The sequence below is a fragment of the Euprymna scolopes genome, chromosome 18 (assembly GCF_053919585.1).
Source record: "Euprymna scolopes isolate OS-2025 chromosome 18, ASM5391958v1, whole genome shotgun sequence".
Taxonomy (NCBI): domain Eukaryota; kingdom Metazoa; phylum Mollusca; class Cephalopoda; order Sepiida; family Sepiolidae; genus Euprymna; species Euprymna scolopes.
Window position 1 is genome coordinate 68,178,604 of NC_136499.1, and position 8,039 is coordinate 68,186,642.

Genomic DNA, 8,039 nt, shown 5'->3' on the forward strand with positions numbered 1-8,039 from the left:
TTTGGAATTATAGACATTGAATCGAATATTGATAAATATTTTTCTTGTAAACTTTTAACACGTAAAATTTCTAGTGTCTTGCTCTGTTATTTCTACATATGGGGCAGGTAAACACTATCTTTATGATAAAACCACAATTAAAAGAAGTCTATACCTTATATTGCAATATGCGTACAATATGAAAGCTATGTGGCTCTGCGAAAGATCTGCACGTAATAGTTGGTAAGGGGTTCTGTCATAGCCAATATTGGAGGGTCGGTCGGCATCCAATCGAATGTTACCGAACGCAAGATACTGAGATAATCTAAAACCTGAAAACATACATAATCTATAAGGAGAAAAAGAAAAAAAAATGGAAAGAAAAAATTCAAACAAAGAAACTAAAATAGAAGAAAGAAACATAGAGACGCGTTCTAAAAAAATATAAAATGCACCCAATTTACCAGGGACATTTACAATAAGGTTAGTATATCAATAAGAAAATATTATGAAATATAATAGGGCTTATATGTATAGAAACAAATAATTTTAAACCAAACATGACGTATGTTGAAAATAAACAAAAAATAGAAATAAAAAAAGTTAGTAGTAGCAAAATTAAAAAAAAAATAAAGCATAGACAAAAAGAAGACACTAACAAGGAATGCAGTACTTAAGCAACATAATGAATTCATCTTATAATGTAATATTTCAATTTGATGTTGGTACGTACTTTAGCATCATATATGGCTATTTAATTGATAGAATCGCCCGATCGTTCAAGATAAATTTAGTCTAACGTGAAAGATGAATGTAAATACACTTTCTAGAGCAGAAGGATTTAAATAAAGGTGTATATTTGTTTCTGTCCATAATGGTAAATATTATTTGTCAATCCGAATTCGTGATGGATGTCAATAGAAGAAAAATGTCATAAACTCCCACAACGTCTTTGGAAATCAGCTCCCATAAGAAAGGAAATCCCTGAAGTAGAGGCTTGCCTTTTTTTCTATTGTTCTTGGCCTTCGGACCGGGATCAAAGTGTAATATCTGTTCTGCAGATACTACACTTTAGATAATTTGTATCAGTCAATGGAGGGGAAACCCTCTATACTGGGACAATTATTATTTTTGGTAACCAGAGTGCCCCCTTTTTGGCTACTTTTAAGGGAACTGGTTTTTATCCCACATTAAAAACGGCCTTGTGCCTAATTTGCTTTGGTGGGGAAGCAAATAAATACAATAAATTAAACAAGGGGCTTAGATAAGCATTTTGTAGATGGAGAAAGGGCTGTCCATAGATATCGTGAGTTTAGTGTCCTTGTCAAACATTTGTAGAATATAAATGTTTTAAGCCTGATAACAATTCACAACAACCGAACGATTCAACTTTAGAATTTCAACGAATTCAACTATTTTGAAATAAAATATGGCTGAGTGAAGATATGATAATAAAGGGGAGAATTGATAAAATTATATTTTACAAAGCAAAAATACAAAATAAATAAATTGTTACATAAAACAACGTAACAAAAGCAATTGTGTCCAGTATTTCGGTAGGATGTTGTTTTGTATACTTCGGTTTTGTAATATTATTATTTTTTTTTACTTTCTAGTTGCTTAAATCTAAGCCGATCTCATTACCGAACTTTCTCTCCAAACAGAGCACGAATTGTGCCCCCTGAAGCGAGCTCTTCAATTCTAAGACATAAAGTCGCTCATGCCCATGAAAATTTCGTTGAGTTATTGGCTTTTTTTTTTTTTTAGAAATGAGTCGTCGGGGGAAAAATATATTTCTATGAACCGAAATATTGGCTGAAAGCGGGGAACATTTCCGAGTCGGCGCCACAATGTCTAGGATTAAAGAATGTTATTTTTAATGCGGGCACATACTTCCTTGTGAATCTGGTTGGATTCAAGCACCCTCCGAGTTGTGTAAATTATCAAGAAGATAATTAGAATCGAAACGTGTTTTAAACAACATCTAAATGCTGAAATAGTTTTGTACGCTACAGGGTCTAGCGGTTAAGAACATTTACAAAAAAAAAAAAAAACTAAACTATGAGAAAACATTAAAAAACCAAGAATTAATAATGGGACGATTCCAATATTTTTCCGATTCCGATACAATTACTAATTCTGCTCGAAATTCCTGACCAGATTTTTAATTGTATAATATAGAGCATTTCAGGGAGATCGGAATATCATCAAAAATATGCAATACGTGCTTATATTATCACAATTGTAAAAAAATACGTTCGTGTGGGAAGTGATCTAAAGACTGCAGTTTTACTCGTAGTTTAAATTAAGTTTGTCATTCCATCATTAATAGTGATCATGGAAAATCAAGTTCGAAACAAAAAACAACCGCAAAAGAAAAACAACAAAAAGAATCGCTTTTAGAATTTTTCTAATTCCGATACCGATTCCGATTCCTAAATAGTTTCGATTCTTTCAATTCCCAATTCTGGTACTTACTAATCGTCCCGAAACGAGTTACGTCTAAAGCTTCTATATCTCACTTTCTTTCTTTCTCTCTCTCACATACTGTATATATATATATATATATATATATATATATATATACTTTCTCTCTTTCTCTCCCACTCACTCTCACTGTATATATATGTATATATATATATATATACATATATATATTACTTTATAATATATATATATATATATATATATATATATGACATATATATATATATATATATATATATATATATATATATATATATATATAGTGAGAGTGAGTGGGAGAGAAAGAGAGAAAGTATATTTCGAAATCCAAGGAAAGACGGCTACAATTTACGTTGCTATGTTTCCTCAGGATTACATCTTAGTATTACCTAACAGTCACTTCAACGTTACATTTTTGTATTACCTAACAGTCACTTCAAACTTAAGAATCAAGAATTTAATTTAGAATAAAACAGATTATAATTAAGAAAACTACCAGAATATGATTTAATGAAAAAAGTACGTGTCAGGAAAGGTTTTGGAGTCTGTGTGCTTGAGATGAACGTTTCCGGTTTTTCTCAACTCTACATTAGTTCGGAAGGGAAAATGCATTTCATCTTGATATAATTGTTGTTTTTTTCTGTTCAGTTACATTTTTGTTTCAGCTACGCGACCGTTTTATTTTTGCCGTTATGTAGCCTCCTCCATAAACGAACTCTTCTGTAAAGTCTGAGGAGGCAACATAACAGCCAAAAAACGGTCGCGTAGCTGGAAAAACGTTGATAAAAAATAAAACGTAAATATATATATATATATATATATATATATATATATATATATATATATTAGCAGGCTTCCCGACGTTGTCCGTTAGTAAAATACGCATAAATAACATATTTAATTACATGCAGATTTCGTATTTGTTATTATAGAGCCATTACTCAATTGACTATTATTTTATAAATATATACAAACAGTAATAGTTTAAAAACTAAAAAAAAACACGTGCCATTAACTAGAATTGAAACCAAAATATAGAGGTCGCCAACTTTCTCTGTAACCATCTGTATTGTATCCAAAAGGGTAAAAGATCTAACGAAATAACGTTGTAAATGATATAAATATGCAATAGTGAGTGCTTTTAAATAACAGTTTGTTTGTTTTACATGGGGGTCACCACTTATCAAGGTCCGGAGGCCACTCAGGGATAAGGGTTATTGCGTGTACTATAATCAATGAGATAATATTGTAGTACTCATTAGTATTGGAGATTTGATAGAGTGTCTTACTTAAGGGGGCGGGTTGTCAGGAATTTGTTTATGTTGGATTTGAAGACATCCAAGTTGTAGTCAGGTAGGAAACAGGCAAATGGAAGAGAGTTCCACAGTCGTGCACTTCTGAGAAAGAAGCTCTGCTCATGGAATTTATGTTTGGATTTAGACACAGATAAAGAGTGGGGAAAATTATTGACAGTAGTTTCAGACAGACGGGTGTTTCTCGTGAAAGATTGGCGTGGGGGAAGACGAGAGATTGGAGCTCAGACGAGCACCTGCCATGGTATTAACGATAAAACAACGAAGTCTATTTTGTACTCTGTCAAGGCAGGATAGGCTGTTTTTAGCAGCTCCTGCCCAGATGTGGCAGCAGTACTCAATCCTTGGACGTACTTGGCTTTTATACAGATAGAGAACTGCATCAGTAGTGAGATATCTTCTGGAGTGATAGAAGGATCCCACCATTTTCCCAGCGCCCTTGACAACAGACCTGATGTACTTGTTCAATTTCAGATCAGGAGTAAAGGTGAAACCCAGAAACTTGTCAAAACATGGAGCCTCCCCAAGATGAAAGCCATCCATTTCAATTGATGCCTCATGAGAATCAGAACGTTGATGATGTAAAGGTAGAAGCTTGGTTTTAGATGCATTAAAAGTGGCCAGTCACCTTTCCCCCCACTGTACCACGCGCTCAAGACAAAGGGAGAGAGAATTAGAGAGAACTTTGTCATTTACGGCCTTTGATGTGTTGCCATAGATGGTCGTGTCATCAGCATATATATCAACGAATGATTTAAGTATGTGTTTAGGGGGATCATTGATGTAGATCAGGAAGAGAGTTGGGCCCAAGATGGACCCCTGAGGGACTCCAGCATTAATACTGTGGGCCTCTGATTTCTGCCCATCAACCACTACTCTTATGAACCTATCGGAGAGAAATGATGTACTGATTGAGAAAACATTTCCAGTGATACCTGGCTGGAAATCTTGTGAAGTAGGCCCTTATGCCATACATTATCGAAGGCCTTCGATATGTTAAGAGCAATTGCTCTGGAAAGGAAGCCTTTGTCAAGAGATACACTGATCCTATAAGATATAACTGTTAGCACATCTGCTGTAGATCTTGCAGAGCGGAAACCATATTGCATGTCACTAAGAAGGTTGTTTCTGTTGAGGCGGTTGACTACTTCTCTATTTAATATGGATTCCAATAACTTACTCATGACACACAGGAGACTTATTAGTCTGTACTGAGAGGAAGATGACTTTTTACCTGAATTCTTAAATACAGGACATACTGATGAGGTTTTCCAGTGTGTTGGAACGCACTTCTCCGTAAGGCGACGCTTAAACAGTTTTGTAAGTATGGGGGAAAATTCTGGTTGGAGCTTTTTCAGCACTATAACTGGAATGCCGTCAGGGCCAGTTGCTTTACTGGAATCAAGGTTCTTTATTAGCTTGGCGATCTCACGCACAAGGCTATTTGCCAAGATCAACGTTTTTTTTTTAATTTTTGCCATCTTAGCAGTAAATTCTACCGGCTGCATACAAAATCGAATTTTTTTCACATGTCTAATTTTCCTATATATCAATAATTAACTCTATAGACTAAACATTGTCGGACGAGTTTGGTAGAGGCTTTCCATACACAGATAGACAACGTCACTTACATATATATATATATATATATATACATATATATATATATTTGCTAGAAGGTATTTCCCTAAATGCAACATAATTATACACAATATAGAAACTATGCATTAATAAAACTAATTGTAATAGTTAAATGAAAGCAATTGTTTAATAAAAAGCATAAAAATAATTGATTAATTAATATTCGATTCTCAAAGAATACTCAATTAAACTTTATTTAGTTTCTCGCATATCTATTACTGAGTATATCAAAAGTTCATTTTAATAATTAAAATATCAAAAGATCATTTTTCTAATTTTTATATAGAATAAGTAGGTTTTTAATATCAATGTAAGTGCAACAATAAACTCAACTTATATATTTCTCTCTCTCTCTCTCTCTCTCGCTCTCTCTCTCTCTCTCTCTCTATATATATATATATATATATATATATATGTATGTATATATGCATGCATATATATGTACATTTAAAATAATAAGTTCTACATTGATTTATTAGTTTTACTCATAAATTCAACTCCTTAGGATTGTATGTTTGGTAAGACATGAAGTTACACAAAAAAATCATGAATAATGAAAGTTCAAAGTGTGAGTCCATCTTTTTAGGACACCTTATATATATATATATATATATATATATATATATATATATATATATATATATATATATACTAGCTGTACCCAGCCACGCGTTGCTGTGGCTCAGTTTGTTAAAATGGAACACATTCCTCAAGAAAAACTGCATTTTGTTCGTTAATTTACTTGTATTATTTATGCAATTTTTTTATCAATAAAAGTTGTTGTTTTCCCCTCCCCCCTAAAAATTATTTTTTTTACCATAAATTGTTAGGTGAAAGTGTTTTTTTTTTTTTTCAGGAAAACTTGCACTTTTTTTTAAAAGAAGTTGGCAGTAAACGTTTCTTTTTGAAAACGAAATTTTTATTATAAAAAGAACAGATGAATGCTTTATATAAACATTGTAAATAGTTCGGTGAAAGTAGAGAAAAGTGTGATTTTTTTTTTTCAAGAGACTGTACAAATTATTTTTTTCAACAGATGTTAAGAAAAACAGAAAACATACTTCCATCATTAATTATGCAAAAAAATAAATAAAGTGGAAAACTTTCTGTTACTAATGTTTGCTAAAAAATAAATACAATAAACTTCGCTGAAGTGTTAGCATGTGCTGCATCTTAAAAAGTTGGTTCATTCGGACAATTAAATAAAATAAACGTCTAAAAGTTAGTAAAAATAAGTAAAATCATGAATGGCGGCTCTTGGGGGGGGCAATAAGTAGGAACAAGCACCCGAGTAATGCCGGGCACCCAGGATAGTCTATAATAAAATTCTCACCTGCCTGTTTAAATGTATGTATGTGTGTATGCATGTATGTATGTATGTCTCGCAAAACCTCGATAGAGACGACGGATTTTCACAAGATCGGTATCATTTTGAAGCTCCACTCTCTGAAGGACAAATATCGAAAAATTGGCCAGAAATTCCTTCACCATCAACTGGGCACATTAATACAGGGAGAGGTCGCTTTTTTTCACCGATATTTTCGAAAGTCATTCCGTCTTTTCGATTTTCTAACCTTAATTTAAACCTACGTCACTTTCTGTTAGAGATGGGTTCAACAGTTTACGCGTCACGTTTTTGTTTTCCACTTTTATTTTCCCCCTTCAGGTTCGAGCCTGCTTCCCTACAACCTTTTTTTTTCTTTTTTTTGTTGCTCAACCAACACCTTTACATACATCTCCACGTAATTTTCCACCTTAGCGTCACGGGTTCGAGCCTTCCTGCCTGCCTACTACCACATTTTTTTTTTTTGCTCAACACCCACCCACCAACATCCGGGCAACGCCGAGCACTCAGGCTAGAAAAAACTTTCCGGGAGTTACAATAGCGTAGACAGTAAATGAACAGCGATATAATACAAACTGCTCGATTTCATTTTCTTTATCTTCAATTCATCCGACCCAGCACACACACATACACAAACACACACATACACACAAAAATACACACAGTCATATATATTTAATCTCCGTCTGTCTCTCTCTGCCCCCCCCTCTCTCTCTCTCTCTCTCTCTCTCTATATATATATATATATATATATATATATATGTATATACGAAATGACGATGTCAGCTTAATACACGAAATGCTTTTCGGAAAAGAATGTAATCCTATAAAGGAAAAATAATCTCAACTATTATATAAAAGTCACTGTGTGTGTATGTGGGTGGGTGTGTGTGAGTCTCTTCCTCGTATGTTCCGAAACGGCTGAGCCTATTTTTTTTAAATTTCACAGAAAGGAAATATATAAGTTCAACAGTGTTCTTAGACATGTTTCGTACAGAAATTCATCCGAACAGTATCGAAAATCAAAAAAACATCAAACATTAAAACTATTTTTTTCTTGTCGCTAAAAATAAAAAAAAAATAATTACAAGTGAATTTTTTATAGGTTACACCGCACCGGTAAGGGAGATAATTAAATCTTAGCAAAATATTTCTTCTTTAAAAAAAACAAAAAAAACAAAAAAAACTTATCGTTGATATCTGGAGATATAGCGTTGTCGGAGAACATTGGACTACAGGTCGAATGACCCCACTCCGTTCAAGCTCGGATGTTACTTACAATTTTATTTGAATTT